General features: G+C 36.0%; 1 long non-coding RNA gene across 1 annotated transcript; it reads left to right on the forward strand.

The window, feature by feature from the left end:
* The first annotated feature begins 14,932 nt into the window (after nt 1-14,932).
* On the forward strand, nt 14,933-17,775 carry LOC113333447. The gene is made up of 6 exons (XR_003351997.1): nt 14,933-15,219; nt 15,583-15,745; nt 15,851-15,940; nt 16,029-16,167; nt 16,475-16,579; nt 17,367-17,775. It is a non-coding gene; the product is annotated as an uncharacterized LOC113333447 (long non-coding RNA).
* Nucleotides 17,776-18,745: the final 970 nt, after the last annotated feature.

Genomic DNA, 18,745 nt, shown 5'->3' on the forward strand with positions numbered 1-18,745 from the left:
ACTACATAACAAGTTATGTATCCATCGTTTTGGTTAATTTCAATCCTTACAAAAAAAGTTGATGCATGATGCGTTATGCAGCCATATTTTTGGATGCATATCAAATTACGCATCAATTTTTTTACTTCAGTGCTTACAAAAAAGTTGTTGTATAATGCTTTATGCATCCATTTTCTAGACTGCGTAACATGTTATGCAAATATTATTATAGGTGCATGTAAAGTTATGCAGTCTTTCTTTATTGTTGGTTTCGATACTAACAAATAAGCTGATGCATAACGTGTTATGCAACCAATTTTTGGACTGCATAACAAATTATGCAACAATTTTTGTAGATACATAAAATGTCATGCAACCAATTCCATAGCTACATAATATCTACCTTTAAAAATGCATAATATATTATTTAAATATGCAACTACTATATAAAAAAATCACATGCAATAAAATTACATTCACAAATATTCTGAAATAATGAGAAGCACTACTAATGCCGACATAAAAAGTAAATTTTGGGGGTGCCATTTTGATGATCCAAAGACCAGATTGGTGTGGCTTGCCCCTTACTGATCAGTGGTACCAGCCTTCAAAAAAGAAAACAGTGGTTGCCATCCTGAATAAAGTGTTTTGGCATTGGCCTCAGACGTGGAGTCTCATATCACTCACAAGTGGAGTTAAATTAATGATGATATCTTTACACATTTTGTTAGTGTGCCTGGAGATAGCAAAAAGGGATCCCATTTCCTCAATGGTCCACATGTGGCTAACATGAGATGCATGATCAACACGTCACAAATCAAGCACGTTTTCAGCCGGAGTATACAACTTAAAACACCAACGTTTCCTCTCTTCGGTAGCAGCGGCAGTTTTCCTCCATTGATATGTGGACGGATGAAATCAATAACCTGCCAACTCCACAAATGTTTTCTTTTTTTGTTACATTTCAACACTTTCCATGGATCAAAACATATATTTTCTTCCATTAAACTTGTCAGTTTACAATATGTGCTATGCGTCTTCTATAATCGAAAAGCTCTGGCTCTCTTGTTCTTGATTGATTGATTAATCAATGTTGTTCTAGAATCCAATACCTCGTAATGTTTAGACTATGTAGTAGATAAAATTGGTGAATGAGTTAGTTGGAGAAGTTGGTGTTAATTGAAAAAATTGATAAAAATCTGTTTTTTGTTTTGTTTGATTAGTTTCTTAATACCGAAACGAACCAATGGATGACTCGATTAACTGGTAAATTGTTTATTTGATCGTATTTGGCTAGAAGTTTAATCTCAGCTTGACTAAATTGTGAGAACAAAAAAACAGATTTAGCATGGGACATCAACTGTGACGAAATCATAATCTAAATAATAATGGGTCTGGGAGAAATTTTTTCCCGGAAAATGGCGCGTGCATGAAGTTTCCCATCCGTGAGTTTCTCAGTGAAAAATAACAGAGAAGTGGGTTTGGCGGTAGTTCTCACAACACTTAAAACAAAGTGAAAACTACAGGGAGACCCATTCTTACACATTTTCCTACTGTGAAATCCACTCTCATAAAATCTCACGGGCGCACCCAAAAGCAGCCAACAAATTATTTACAGGCCCAAAATTTTCAAAATTCGTTTATTTTCTTTTTTATTTCCCAGTTTAGCCTCACTTTCAGTTTCAATATATCCTATTTATTTTCGAGAGATTGATTATCGAGAGATTGATTCAATTTACTCAGCAAGCTTTAGCCTCACTTGTCCTTGATTACCGAGAGAGATTCAATTTACTCAGCAAAGCTTCAGGTTCGTTCGTTTTTATTCCAATCTTGATTCTGATTTTTGTTTAATCTTGATTCGATTCTATGTTTTAGTTTATGTAAGATTAGGATCTATTATTTTAGGTTTTCGAAGCTTAATTTAGTTTTTCGAGTCGTTTTTTAGATCTTTTAAGCTTGTTTTTGAATTTTTGTTTATTTTCTAGGTTTTGAATTTGTTAACATCAATGTAGATCTTTTCGATTAAATTTTTTTGTTTCGATTTCATGTTCCGATGTTGACATACTAATTTACTAGGTTTTGCTTCTGTTCTGTTGGATTTTTTATTTGATTTGTTTTTCCATTCTTATTTTTGATCTGTTATCTGTTATTGATTTTGATATCCTGTGGATTTCTCATCTGATTATGGTTAATGTAGATTGTTTGCTGTTGTTGATTTGATCTTTTAATTTTGAGTAAGAATTTTTGTGAAGCAATATGCAGGATAGATATGTTTGATTTTTCTCTTTTGTGTTTTGCAGGGTGAAAATTCCTGTTGGTAGTGCAATAGCTGTAATTCACTACTTCAGTGAATTCTTCGCACATCATGTTGATGTCAACACAACTTTGGAGTCTTTGAAGACAGCCGTTTGCCAGAACTGGACTCGTTTATTACCGCATCATGTCAGATTTTCCTTTAATGATGGAAGCAAGTTTGTGCGAGTTGATTCTGATATTCTGCTTCAATGTTTTGTATCTCGTTGCCACTGTAAAGGTCAGAAGAGGTTTGATTTACTTGTCGAAGTTGGCTGTAATTCTTCCAGAAGTCGTAGTAGAGCTTCAAGTAATCGTGTAATAGAACCTGAACCCGAACAAGCTATGGTGAATTTCCTTGAAGATGGTTCTGTGCCTGTTAACAAGGTTCTTAGGACTGAAGGTTGGGATAAATTACTTGGTGAAGTTGGTAAAGTGTTTTTTGGAGGTGTAGTAGAGGTACGTATCGTAGTGAAGAAATACGAGTTAAAAGCTGGGCGTGTTCTTGTATATAAGAAGAATGAACCTAGCAGGTTCTATGCAAAATGCTCAAAAGAAAATTGCCCTTGGGAGTATAAGGTTTGTGCTGTTGATGTTGAAAGCAGGATGCTTAAGGTTAAGAAATATGAGAGCAGTCATACCTGTGGTGTTGGAACTGAAAGGCTTTTCCACAGGCTCAGCAGTAAATTTGTTTCTAGTCTGATCAAGGATGAAATCCGAAGTGATCCGAGTTTCAAAGCATCTGATTTGGCAAAGTTTTTCAAAACTAGCTACGGGATCAATGTGAAATACTACCAAGCTTACAACGGAAGAGAGAAAGTGTATGAGGATATATATTTGGTGATGAAACCATGTCGTATTCTCATCTTTCATGGTATGTAGATTCCGTTCGCAGCACAAATCCTGGGAGTTGGATTGATTTTCAAGTTCAAACGGATGAACCTGAAGCGAACGAGGATAGTTCAGCTGAATTAGAAGATGAGGCACCTTCAAATAAGTTTGTGCGTCTTTTTATTGCTTTTGAGGCATGCATCCATGGTTACCGTTACCTTCGCCCCATGGTTTATGTCGATGCTACCTTTCTTACAGGGACGTATAGAGGATGCCTCATGGCTGCAACTGCTATCAATGCTGAAAATGGTAATTTTTCTGATAATGCATCGTTTTTATATATGTGCATAATCTCTCATGCATTATTTATTTTTTCTTCATAATGTCTTATGCATTATTGTTTTCACTTTTCTGGTTATGCATCATTTCTGTTTTAGATGCATAAGACATTATACATTTTTTGTTTTAGGTGCATAATGTCTTATGCATTATGGTTTTCACTTATTGATTTTATGCATCCTTTTTTATGCACATGCATAATGTCTTATGCATCATTTAGTTTAGATGCATAAGACATTATGCATTATTTGTTTTCACTTTTCTGGTTATGCATCATTTCTGTTTTAGATGCATAAGACATTATACATTTTTTGTTTTAGGTGCATAATGTCTTATGCATTATGGTTTTCACTTATTGATTTTATGCATCCTTTTTATGCACATGCATAATGTCTTATGCATCATTTAGTTTAGATGCATAAGACATTATGCATTATTTGTTTTCACTTTTCTGGTTATGCATCATTTTCTGTTTTAGATGCATAATGTCTTATGCATTATTTAGTTTAGATGCATGAGCCATTATGCATTTTTTTAGCTGCACATACTTCATGTAGACGCTGGCTTGATTTTATATTTTTTTTCTGTGCAGGCTTCTTCCCACTAGCCATGGCCCTGGTACCTGGTGAAGATAATGATAACTCGGAATGGTTCATGAGGAATTTGAGTAATGTTCTTGATCATGATCAAAGGCCAATCACATTTTTATCTGATCGTGCAGAAGGATTAAAGAGAGCGATTCCATTTTACTTTCCTGGAGCCTTCCATAGTTTCTGCTATTATCATCTTAAGATGAACTTACCTATTAATGCATCTGACGAAAGGTATGGTGCAGTTATTGATTCATTTCAAGCTGCTGCTTATGCTCTTAGTCGCGAAGGTTTCCAAACTGTCATCGCTACTATTAGGTGTCTTGGTTGTGGTTGGGTTTCCGACTATATTGAAGATATCCCTCCAGAGAAGTGGTCAAATGCATTTTTCCAGGGTTGTAGGTATGGTAGGACATCTTCTACTCTTGCTGAATCCTTCAATAGTTGGATGAAGGTACACAAGAAGCTCCCTGCAAATGCTCTTCTGGATCAGATAAGGAAGGATATGATGAGTATGTTGTCAGAAAGGCGGAATACGGGTAATAGTTTCATAACAATTCTCACACCGAAGAATGAAAATAAGATGAAGGCTCTTATTTATGGGGGTTTAACCTGGATGGTTATACAGTCCGATACTCATGTTTATGAAGTGGAAGGAGGGGACAGTTCTCATAGTTTTAACCTTGAGGAAAGGACATGTACCTGTCAGAGGTGGCGCGTCTATGGGTTTCCATGTGTGCATGCTTTCGCATCGATAACAATGTCTGGTTCTAATCCATATGATTTTGTTGAACCTTATTTCACTACTTCATACTTCAATAATGCCTACAGTCATGCAATCCATCCTATTCCGAACTATAACAGGCCTGAAGTTTATGAAGGTAATGATATTATCGATGTACCTGATGTTAGGAGGCCGCCAGGGAGACCACAAGCTAATAGACATTTGAGTAGATATGAGAAGCCGCCCAGGAGAGCTATTCGCTGTGGTAATTGTTTTGAGCTTGGTCATCATAACAAGCAAACATGTACGAATCCTACCTGTTACAAGAAGCCTCCAAAGCCGCGAAGCAGCCTAAGGGAAGTTAAAGAAGAGCAACTATCTTGTTTGTTTCTTCAGACAATTACTTTTATATTTGAACCTTATTCATTTTTCTTTCATTAGTTTTTGTATTAGTTTTTATGAATAAGTACTTTTTCTTTACTTAGTTTCTTTTTTGTATTGGTTTTATGAAAAATACTTTTTTTTTTTCACTGTGTGTTTTTCTGCTTCTATCAGATAATGTTTTCATTTTTATTCTTAAATGCATAATGGATTATGCTTTAGTTTTTGATGATGCATAACTTGTTATGCATTAGTTTTTATGATGCATAACGTATTATGCGTTATTGTTTTGAAGATGCATAATCTCTTATGCATTGTTTTTCGACGATGCACGATCTGTTATGCATTTATTCTTTTAAAGATGGCGTCATAACGACTCATGCAAATGTGGTTCCTTCATGCATCTGCATCATAACAAGTCATGCGTCTGCATAACAAGTCATGCACATTTATTTTTTAGGAATAACATGTTATTCAGGTTTATTTTGTTGCATAACTTGTTATTTAGATGTTTATATGTAACCTGTTGTTCCTTCATTTTCCTTGTAAGATTTATATCATAGTACAGTTAAATGAAATAAGATTGCAGCAAATAGAAGCACTGAAACCAGCATTGATATATAATAAATATATATAAACATCGACAAGATAACATAAGTTGTTCTGACAAGAACTACTGACTAAAGTTAAGTTTTCATACCAACACATTACACATAACTACTGACTGAAGTTAAGCTTCACACTAACTACTTTCCCATTAGTTTTCACTCCCAAGTTAAATTTCTCAACCTACCAACAACACACAGGTTGTTAAAACAAAGTTATGTTTGAGCCTTTCTATTATGCACAGCTTCACATTTGACGCTCAGCTTCATCACATTGACGCGCAACATCATCCCAGATGTCTTCATTGGCATCTATCGCCCAACTGTTTCTAAGATCCGTCAGCATTTTCAATACCAGACTTACTCTTTTCTTGTTGGCTTTTTCTACTGCATCTTCCTTTCCCAACTTCAGCCATTTGTCCCTGACTTGAGACTTCATGCTCATCTTCATATAATAGCATACAAATATGAGGCAGTCGGGGTGATGACCTTGTTCAGGAACAATCTTGGTAAAAATATCCTTGTATACAAGCGGTTCCCGCTTTATATCCACGATTTGTGGTGATAGATTCAGTTCATCATATCTTTGGATCAAATACGATACAAGCCTTTGCCATTATGAGAGCTTGTTTCTTGCAGTTAGATTTATAGCCTTCAACACTGTTATAGTAGTTCCACTCACCCTCTGAAAAGTCATACTCTAACAATGTCCAATGTGTACCAGCAGGGTTTTCCTTTGTCATATAGTTCATTGGAATGAACATTCTCTCAACTTCAATAGGGAGATTCAAGATGAATTCTCCAACAAATTTGGCAATCCCATCTTTCTCCTTTGTTTTAACAAAGAACTGCAAAAGAAATATTTTTTAGGAAAAAAAGGTTAGTGGATGCAATTGAAAGGGTGCACAACAAGTGTAGAAAACAATGCTGAATAACTTGTTATGCAGTTCAATCTAGTTGCATAACATTTTATGTTGAAGTAATTATATTGGCATAAGATAATATGCAGGAATGACTTGTTATGTAGCAAAATGATTTTATTTTCTTGACTTACCCAAGCATCTGGCATCATGAATGCAGACTCCGCATACCTATGTTCAACACTATCAGCCATCTTTTCATTTTCCCGCTTCCTGAACAACCTATAACTGTAGTAGCGTACTACTTGGTCTTCTAAGTATTCGTTGTTCATTAGCTGCCTTATTATATCTCCATGAATCCGAATATCCCACATGTACGGGTCTTCTCCTTCTCTGATACTCCAAGCCGAATTTCTGCAGATGACATAAGACATAATTGGTGAGATCTTTTATCCAAGTGACATGCGGCAAAACCATAAACTAGAGGGTTGTGTTATGCATGGGTTTTTTTGTAAGCATAACTTGTTATGCATTTATTTCATAAGAAGCATAACCTGTAATGCATTGATTTCTTAAACAAGCATAATAAATATAACAACATTTTTTGCATAACTGAACATGCATTAAACATTGGAGCTGCATAACATGTGATGTAGATATTTTAAACAATGCATAACTAACCATGCATTAAACATTGGGAGCTGCATGACATATTATGCAAACAAGCATAAAGGTAATTTTGATGTACTTACAGGCTGTTGGCATTCTCAAAGTATGTCTCCAGTACTTCCATCATGGCTGGTTCTATTGTATCCTTTTAATCTTGAAAGCATTCTATTATTTCCAGCGGAGGTAATTTTCTGAACGGCAAGCCAGCAGACGTACGGGGATTTTCTTCTTCAACTTTATTCTCATCAGGCTTGTCTTTTTGCTTCTTCTGCTTCCCTAGCTCACAATCTTTGAGTAGTACACTGGTTGTCCTTTCCTTGATTCTTCTTACCTTGCTTCCTGGTTGCTTCCCATCCTCTTCTGCCTTGTTTGCTTTTCGCTTCAATACTGACTTTTTCTTCAATGGTGACCTCTTCAAAAATTTTGTTCTTAGTACAAACTCCCCTCCTACGTCTTCTTCCTAGAGATTCATGTAACCAAAATGTGTTAGATATAAACAGTTTATTATGAAATTAAGTAAATAGTTGATTAAACAACAAAACAACAATATAGTAAACAGTTTATAGTTGATTAAAAATAATAAGTAATACATAATTGATTTGACATTAATAAAAATACCATAATAAAAGATGTTATATTTTAGGTACCAGGTTTTTTGAAATGGTCTCCATGTCAGCATCTTCATTATAGCCTTTTTCTTTTTCAGCATCTTGTGTGGCACCATGAGTTAAAGGATTCTCAACCACCATCTCCTTCTCTGCATCAACAACCATCTCAACAGCTACTTGTTGTGGCTTTTTAGCCACTGGCTCTTCTGGTTGTTGTGGTTCTTCAGTTTGATGTTGTGGTATCTCAACAGCGGGTTGTTGCAGATTTTCAGCTTGCTCTTGTGGTCCACCAGCATCATCTTTAATTGCAGCAGCAGGTTGTGATAAATGCAGATTAAATGTGGGCACCACATATTCTTCTGCTTTCTTCTGAGTTTCTGGAAGAATGTCATCATCACCACCGGCCAAAAAGTCTCTTTCCTGTGCTTCAAGTCTTTCTTGTGTTGTTGCTATATTTGGTGTTGTCTCCAATTCCACTTGAGTTTCTGTTTCCTTGTCGTCGCTCGAGAGATTAACAGCTTTTTCCATGTCCATGAACTTGAAAGGTGAAGACTGGATACCTTGACTAGACGTTTGGTCTTGGCTATCGAGTCTGATAACTTCTAGAACTGATTATTGTGTAGGTGGTTCAGTTGAAGATACCAGTTCAACAAGAGTCTCATTCCTTGGCAAGTTTTGGCTCAGTGGGTCGCTTGGCTCAGCTGATGATACATTGACACTAGGTCCACCTGACGACTCCTTCTGCACTTCTATGTTGCCACAATCAACGAGCAATTCCTTCACGTAATTATACAACTTTTCATTGAAGTCTACTCCACTCTGTCTATTCCTCTCCTAAGTCTGCTTCATGTCTTTCAGCTTTGCTTCAATGATCTGCAACCTTGCTTCAGCACAATCGGGGGGATACGTTTCTTGTTCAATGATCTTAATCGCATCCAGAAATGCTTATTCATACTTGTCCCTGTTCTCTTCAAGATTCATTGCGACGAGATCATATATCTCTTTCCTTTTTCTTGGTTTTCTTGGTTCACAGAATTCCATCTCCATTGCACTGTACTCATCTCTAAATTTCTCATTATACTGCAACATGATTAATGACACTCATCAAAGGAATGCATAAAAAATATAACAACATTTTTTATATGCATAACCTGTGATGCAGCTAATCTAAACAATGCATAACTAGTCATGCATTTAATATTGGAACTGAATAATATGTCATGCATTGATTTTTGTTAAGGCGCATAACTTATTATGCATTTAAAAACACAACCCTGCTTAACTCCTTTTCAATATTGAAAAATGCATAACCGGTCATGCATTCATATATTGGGCTGCATAACATGTTATGCATTGATTTATTAAGGTTAGGGATGCACATGGGTCGGGTTGGGTCGGGTTTGGCCTTACCCACCACCCAACCCACTGCTGGTGGGTAATTGATCTTGTTACCCGCACCCAACCCACCATAACAATGGGTCGGTTTTCACCCGATCCACCATATGCGGGTTGGGTCGGGTCGGGTGGCGGGTTAGCCGCCATAAATTGCACAATATTTGTATCATATATAATTCAAAATTTCAAGTGTAGAAAATTAAACATCATACTGAAGTTAGTCTCTTCAAGTTACTTAAAAATGTTTACAAAACAAAGATGAAAGTGAAACAGAGAAACAGAAGATTAAACATCAAGCTACTGATAATGAGTCCCTTGACCCTTCCCTTGGCGTCATTACCTTGTCTAAGCCAATAAGAATTAATCATCTATGAATCTATGATGATGGAAGAAGCATCAAGGTCACCAAATAACTCTGCAAGCGAAATGAATAATTAGAATGAATGAAATAGAAAACATCTCTGATACACTGAAAACAGATCGACACTTGTGTCTAAGATGCATTTAAACCAACATACAAATAATAAGCATCAGAAGAGACTAGGAAAATTTAGACATACCAGACTCAGCAATATCAATCTCCTCCTCCTCGACTCCAAGGGTAGAAGAATCCATGTTTATTGGTGAACGTAACCAATTTTGCAACAAAATTAAGGCCTCAAGTGTCTTAGGCTTTAAGGAACTTCGAAAAGGATCCAAAATTCTTTTTCCGGTACTAAATGCTGATTCTGAAGCAACGGAAGAAACGGCAACAACAAATACATCTTTAGCCATGAGTGGCAAAATGTCAAACCTCGCAGCATTAACCTTCCACCACTGTAATATATCAAAAGCAGCATTGTCATTGGTGGGGGTGTATATCGGTTCAGCCAAGTACCTTTCCACCTCAGATCTCGCAATCCGCCAACTGAATTCAGAGACACCTAGTCAAATAGTAAAACCTGCACACACAATGAAGATTGATTAAGTCACTTCATTTTCAACCTCTAACACCCTTGTAAACAGCACAAGGGTCTAAGTTACAGGGTATAAAATGCACTGAAATGTCAAATGTCTGTAAAGAAATTAATAAATTCAAAAAAAAAAATGCCACCTCTAGTACAAAATAAACTACTGGAAGTAAGGCTTCAGCTCAATAGAAGTAAGGCTTCAGCTCAAAATGATACTACCACCAGCACAACAGATATGGATATGTTCTTATCTTTTATAAACCTCCTTATTATTCCGCACACTCCTATCCTTCTATGCACTATTTGATTGAACCAAATGTATAAGAAAATGTATTTCTTCTTTTTTTTCCAAATTGTACACGTTGAAAATTGTTAGTCGAGGATGTTAAGGTTGAGCGTAGGAGTGTATTACTTCTTAATGATGTTCATCTTGTTGTCTATTCTTTTTGAACCAAAAAGTAAATACCAAAATGTTTTCTTTATTGAGGTATGTAATTAATCTTGCTTTACAAATCGAATGAACCATACTACTTGATTTTCTGCTAGCAGAAAAATTACCTTGAAATCGTCTTAAACCTCCAGGCTTACGTTAAGGGTCGTAAACCTACAATATCATACCAAAACAAAGTGTGAATACCTGTAGCTTTATATAAATATCATAATATAACACATCATATTTACAGTCTCAAAAAAGGGGTTCACAAACTGTTCTTTTCCTACTCTCACAGTCCTCACTATTATTTCGTAAGTGGCGAGTTTATAAACGGTTCTCCGTCAATTTTGCTGGAGGAACTTGCATATGCTCAAATCTAATTATAAGGAAAAAATTTCCCCTTTTCCTATAATGGAATTTTTTTTTTGCTGATCAAATTAAAAAATTATAAGGAAAATTGAAACACGAACTTACTATAACGAAGGATGGGTTAGTTGGTCGAGCACCATAACTGCATAACTGATATCCCTTCTGTTTGCGAACTTCTTCAAGGCTATCTATGAACAAACGTAGATACATGAACAAAATCAACTTACACAAGACAAAAAGTTAAATACATTTCTGGATAAACATTTAATTGCAAGAGACAAGAGACATAGGAGATTAAGGTTTTTCCACTACAAAACTAACAAGAACATACATACTTCGTTCATGTAGACATAAGGGTTTTTACACTTGCCACTATTGTTTCTCAGTAAAACCACATAGATAGAAAATTCACAAATTAGAACAATCTTAACAATTGAAGTATCCAAACCAGGAACAAGAAAAATTTTAAGTTGATTCATACCTTCAATTCATTAATCAAGATTCAAGAACAAGGAACTTCCTTTGTCAGCGGACGAACGGACCGACGAAGCAAAAAGTTAGAAGAGTCTCTGAGAAGAAGACTAAAAGAGGCCGATGGGCGACGATGTGCAGCGACTGCTTAGGGTTAGGTTTTTTATATCGTCAATCAATGGCTGAGATTCATTCTAGGATAGATAATCTAAGGGCTAAAAAATACTAGGGAATATTGGGCGGGTGGGTGGGTCGGTTCGGGTGAAAAAAGTTTCTACCCGCAACCGACCCAACATACGGTGGGTTTTCAAGCGTCTCACCCATAATCGACCCATGCCTAAGTGGGTCGGGTCGGGTGTGGGTTTTTTTGGTCGGGTGCGGATCGGGTCGGCGGGTCGAGTCGGTTTTGTTCAGCCCTAAAATTTAAGGTGCATAACTTATTATGCAGTTATCATTTTTTGCTAACGTAACTTATTATGCATTCATTTTTAAGGAATTTAGAGATACAGTCATAGATGCATGAAGGTCAATTATAAATCATGAAATGTTCACAAACAGGTACCTTTAAGAACGTAATATTCTTCTTGAGCATTGCTTTTTTCATTGCTGCCAAGTCCCACTTCGCAGCTCTCGGTGTAGCATTGGAAATGACCTTGACGATGTCTGATGATATCTCATCTATGTTAGAATGCTCAGCCAACCAAAGCTGCAAAAAATAATAACTAATAAGATATTTTGTATCCAAGAAAGTAATATTTATTGACAGATGTTATGAAAGTAAAAAAAAAACTAACTCACAAGAGAATATATAGTGCAACCGCTGCAATTCCTGATATGAAGATTGTTTCTTTTGACAGTCTTGATGCTCTCCATCAGGTGTTCATGAATAAGATCAGTAAAAGATACATAGTCCATGGTTTCCAAATCCTTAACCAAACCAACATACGAGACATCTAAATTGTCTCCACTTGAACGAAAAAAGAACAAGACGACTAGCATGTAAAGGCAGATAAGGCAGACAACTTCCTCTTCATGACCTTTCTTATCAAGTTTTTCCAACACCAGCCTTTCAATATCATCTGTCCACACCTTTGTTACCCGTGCTTTGGGATCTTTGCTGATAAATCCTGGCTTTGTTTTGAATGGGAATTGCTTGACGAGGGGATGTGACTGAGTCAGCTCTATCTCTACCTTCGAAGTCAGAATACCATTTCCTCTGTCTCCTTCAATTCTTGGAATAAAAAATGTAACAGCAAGCTCACTAGACGTTGATGCTATGGACTTGTTTTCAAACAACTTGAATGAATGTTGATTCAAATATTCATGGTCATATGATAGAAAGACTTCATCCATCAGCTTGTTGCTCTTACCATCCAAGTATGCAATGTTTGCAGCATATAACCAGTTATAGAACTTTCCAAACACACACATATTCATCATGTTAGCCTGCAACGGATTCAAACCACCTCTGTCTTTTATCTTACTAAACAAGTGACCTACCCTAAGGAAACCTGCTCTATAAGTACCTCCTTGAACTGCAGATTTGGTTTTAGGTTTAACTGCGTAAAAAAAAAGAACAAAAAAAATGCATTTTAGAACTGCTATTTTAGAACAACAAAGGAATGCATAACAAATATAACAACATTTTTTTATATGCATAACCTGTGATGCAGCAAGTCTAAACAATGCATAACTAGTCATGCATTTAATATTTTAGAATAACAAATAAGTGCATAACAAATATAACAACATTTTTTTATATGCATAACCTGTGATGCAGCAAGTCTAAACAATGCATAACTAGTCATGCATTTAATATTTTAGAACAACAAAGGAATGCATAACAAATATAACAATATTTTTTTATATGCATAACCTGTGATGCAGCAAGTCTAAACAATGCATAACTAGTGATGCATTTAATATTTTAGAACAACAAAGGAATGCATAACAAATATAACAACATTTTTTTTATATGCATAACCTGTGATGCAGCAAGTCTAAACAATGCATAACTAGTCATGCATTTAATATTGGAACTGAATAATATGTCATGCATTGATTTGTTAAGGTGCATAACTTATTATGCATTTAAAAACACAACCCTGCTTAACTTATTATGCATTTAAATGATAAGAGAAGTTTATTAACTGATGCATAACAGGAACAGGAAGGAATTCAACGCACCTTGTTTATGGACAACACATTGCTTATTAGATTCAAAGCAAATCTTACCATCTTCGGCATCATTTGTATTATCATCCTCATTATCTGTATCATCACCCAATACTTCCTTTGGTGCAGCTTTCTTTGCTTTCTTTGCCTTGATTTGCATCTCCTTCAGTGTTTCGACACTATCAATTTCTTCTTGTTCATCTTCAACATCAGTAGGTAAAATCACATTGAGGAGAAAATTATGTTAAAATCGAAGAAGAATAAAGTGATAACTCAAAAAAAATTATGGGTATTCAGGATGAAACAGTTTTCTTTTTAGGTTTACTCTTTTTTTTTCTGGTTCATCATCGGCAATTACTGTAACAAAATTTAAGATTAAAAAAAAATAAATTAAAAAAAAACAAAATCAAACACTAACAGATGAAGCTAATGATAAATCTCACCGGGTTTTTTCTGTTTCTTCGACTTCATTTTCCCTTTTTCATCTGAAGCATCAAGAACAAAAATTAAAATCGAAAATCAAATAAAATCAAATGTACCGAATGCATGCAAGAATAAGATCGATTAAACTAGTTTTAGTACCTAATTTCTTCTCTTTTGATTTCTGAAGGCGTGTTTTTGTCGGTGTTTCATCCATTTTGGTTCTACTGAATTCTAGGGTTAAGGTTTTTTAAAGTTTGAAATTGATTTTTAGGGTTTGATCAACTTCAATAATCAATCATCCGTTACAGTGTTTATGGAGGAATAGGAATAGAAAAACGGATGAAGAAAAAATGAGAAGAACGGATGAAGAAAAAATGAGAAGAAGAGAAAAGAAATGGTTCCGACCGTTTTTGGGAGTTAATAAAACTTCCCAGAACCGCTGAAGGGTAATTGAGGAACTCTGCACGTTTTTAATAATTTTAAATAATGTTGGGTGCGACTGTAGGGAAAAGTAATTCTGGGCCTGGCGATAAGAAAGAAAAAAAATTCTGGGCCTGCGCCTAAGTTCCCCTAAAAGAAAAGAAATTGTGGCAGTTTTGGGCCTTTAGCTTAGTACGACCCATCTGTACTTGATAGAAACACCAAAAATTGGCGCTATAGATTCCCACCAATTTTTTTTCACAAAAAATCTAATCCCATCCACGTTTCGACACCTCGGTGACTCGGTCTAACTCTATCAAAACTAACGATACCAAAATATGACAAATCATTGATCCGTATGCACTCGTCAAACATGTTTACAATTGCAATCTTTGTTGGCGGGAATAACTAAGTTTTGGCGCCCTCAATCCCCCGAAATTTCCAACAAAAAATTCCCTAAAATTCGATTCCCTCCGCTGGATTCTTACACGCACCTTTTCCTATAACACAACCCAAAAAAGATAACTAAACAGGAAATAATCTTCTCTCACCAAAATCAAAAACCCAAACTTCTCTTGTGTTTAATTACCCTAAACCGAAACCAATCTTCGAATCTTTACTTCATCGGAATAATTTTCTTCCGCAAAAACAAGTCGCAATCAGCGTTGAGTGTTTCATCTACTTCACATCAACATACCGTTAAAGGTAAATGCATCTTGTTCTCCTTTACTGATTTATCTTTTATCTTCAAGTCCCTAATGTGTTTAAATAAAATTAGGAAGGTTTTGGGATAAGTCGCTGAAACAATCATAAAATTCTTTAAAAAAAAAATCACCTGATTGAAAGATTATTCGGGAAATTTAATTTAGGGCATGTTCTTGAGTAAATTTTGGTTTTCCAATATTCCAAATCTAACTTCAGATTCATGCTCAGCCCGTCGTAATCTGCACTACCCATTAAAGGTTATTGATTTCTTGTTTTATGAGTTTATCCATGGTTGGTGTTGATTCCTGTAGTGGGGTTTTCATGTTTGTTGGATTCCTGATTTGTAGTTTGTTTGTTTTGCAGGGATTCTTGATGCTGGGATGACCTACTACTAGATGCACTTAGGCTAATTTTTAAGAAACTATCTCTTCAAGATATTTTTATAGGGGTTTCTAGAGTCTGCAAATCATGGGGAAAAGGTGTTGCTGGACCTTACTGATGCCCTGAAGGAGCTTAACATGGATATGTATGAAGAGGAGAACAATTAGCTTATTTTTAGTAGTGTATGTAGAGCTTTATGACGATAATGCTTGATAAGATATTGACATAGTTGAGTTTTGTGTAATTGCAGTTTTTGTGGAGAATGTGTTGAAGATGGTAAACCAACCTTGGGCAATCTTTCGTATACATCTAGTCAATTGTTGTTCTGCCAATATTGCTGGTATGGGATTCTAGTTCGGCTTTCTGTTGTAATTTTGATGCTTCAAGAAGCTGCAGTTTTGTGAATGCTGATTAAGTTTGCTATTTAGTTTTTCCCTATAGGTCATGAAGGCAAAGTTACTACCGCCGGATTCATCCCTGATGGCAGACATCTGGCTAGTGGTTCTGGTGATATAATGGTCTGTTTATGGATCTTACTACTTAAACCCCCTAAATACACTTGTAGAGGTATATTATTTGAATTCTTTCTATTTGAATTTTATTGTAATAGTATGTTTTGCCCAACTAGTTGATCGAAACCCCATTTGTGGTCGGATTGGTTTACTATAGGCGACTAATTTATATCAAGGCAATTGGATTGCCCTGCAATCTGTTAATAGGTCTAATTGTTAGTGGTTGAATTTATTTTTTAAGCAGTCACTTTAGTCACTTCAGCACTTAAGCTGTCTCTGGTATCCACATGCGTTAAATACATGTTGCTATAGAATCTTCATAATTGGCGACAGATTTTCAATGCATGACTTGTTTTTTTCAGGATTTCTCTTTGGGATGTCCTTTCATTGAGGACATGGATTTTTTGGAGTATCCTTTATGTTAAGATCACTATGGCCATGTATGCAGGGATGGCTCAGTATGGCAGGTGAGTTTGTCTTAAGTAAAGTGGCTGAATTAGATGTATTAGTTTGATATCCAGACCAGGAGTGTTTCTCTTTGATTGTGTCACTAAATCCATCATGAGTTTGATTCATACCAGAACTTGGATGAGAGCTGACATTCTTAATTTCGAATGTCTGTCAATGTTTCATGCAATCACTCTTCCTAGAGTTTTTAACCGTGTCTTATCGTGTTTCCCTTCTATGGATGTACTGTCTTATTCTAAACCATCACTTGTACGCACTTTCTGAGATATAAATGTTAATGTCACGAGTAATATTTATTTTAGCTGTATAAGTATCGTATCTCTCTGTTTTTCGTTTGAAACAAAGAGTAATATATGCTGCGTGTACATGGATTGTCCAATTTTTCTTGGCTGTTAGTATAGTAGATTTAGAGCTCATTATATCCTCAAATTTATTTAGACACCCTGATAGGTAACACTGATACAACTACTTCAAACTTAAGCAATGGTGAACCTTCTTTTCTTGCTACCTGTACACTTGTTCTATTGCTTGTTTTGGTTTACTTTTCAAGTTGATTGCATTCATTGCCATACAAATTTTATCCCTGCCTCTCTCGTGAAAGTCAACTTTTTGATGTGCTTTCAGTCGCTCAGACGCTTTAATATCATGACTTGTGCTTTAACTCCTGTTCAGACAACATATCGAGGGTGCTTAATTAAGTTATGCCTGGCTTGTTTACCATAACAAAGTGGTCTTTCTTTCCGGCATTTTCATGTACTCTTCTAACCGGAGTTTCCCCTTTTCCAGGTGGTCTTGTAAAAATGCATAACCTCCAAACATGGGATCTTTTCGTTGTTTAGAGAGAAGAGACCTCTGGAAAAAATTTAAGTTCTATCTCTGAACCTCCCGCCTTACAACATCTACTAGACGAAAAGTAAGTTCTTTGAAAAAGATCCACTCGTAGAATCGAAACAATCTTATGTGCACATTTTGTGGTTTATCGAACTGCAAACTTAACCACTAACTGTATATATGATTATATATGGTAATTATGTAATGATAAAGGTTTACACATTCAGTTGACAATTGTGCATAGGTAAACATAAAACCCTTTCTTGCCATGTCAAAACTATGGCACAAACTGCAAGTATGGAAGAAAAACATGTCAAGTCTGTAAAAGAGTCTTTTAATAGTCAACACATTTTAGCAATAACTATTCTGTGATCAAAGAAATTTAGTGGTGTTAATGTTAACTGATATGGATATTGTTTGGTTTGTTTTATGTCCCATTAGACACGTTTTAGTTGTGATTTTTTTGTTGTCTTATACAGACACACACAAACATATTTTCAATTTTTCCTGCACTAGTGAATCAGTGAAACAAAGGAAGAGAAAAGAATAAATAGCCAAGATGGTTGCCTAGTGTATGTTCCAAGTTACAACTGGTGTTGCAGTAGGAGGTGGTTTCAATGGTGTTGTCTTTGTCGGTTATGGAACCTATGAAACTATGTGACGTAAGGTGCTTGGCCTGTTGAACATATGGTATATTTGGCAAACAACGCTTGAGAATGCAGCTATTTTCTGCTTGTTCATAAGAGTTGGGAGCTTAGTACACTGGCATATAATTTTACTAAATTATATGTCAAAATAAGTTTTATGTTGAAGAGAGAATGGTAGTAGTATAAGAGCATCCACATTGGGCGAGTATAACCAAAAATTTGGGATGAGATCGTAACGCAGTGGGACGGAGTAAAGATTAAATCCCAGCCAAAGATCAAATCCCAGATCATATTTGGTCGCGACCAAATACCAAATCCTAATATAGTCGGGCGTAAATTTAAAGTACGCTTGTTGCTGGGCGGACACCCAACCATCCGCCCGTTCACTTACTCATCAGGCGGGCACCAAACCATCCGCCCCATTCAAAATGAAATTCATCAGGCGGACACCCAATCATCCGTCCGTTCACATTTCGTCAGGCGGACACCAAACCATCCGCCCCATTCAAAATGAAATTCATCAGGCGGACACCCAACCATCCGCCCGTTCACTTACTCATCAGGCGGACACCAAACCATCCGCCCCATTCAAATTTCGGGCGTAAACCAATTTTACGCCCCATTCAAGCGTACACCAAATTTACGCCCGTTTTCGTGCGGTGATTAATTTTACACGCGACCAAATTT

The sequence above is a fragment of the Papaver somniferum genome, unplaced genomic scaffold (genome assembly GCF_003573695.1).
Source record: "Papaver somniferum cultivar HN1 unplaced genomic scaffold, ASM357369v1 unplaced-scaffold_133, whole genome shotgun sequence".
Lineage (NCBI taxonomy): Eukaryota > Viridiplantae > Streptophyta > Magnoliopsida > Ranunculales > Papaveraceae > Papaver > Papaver somniferum.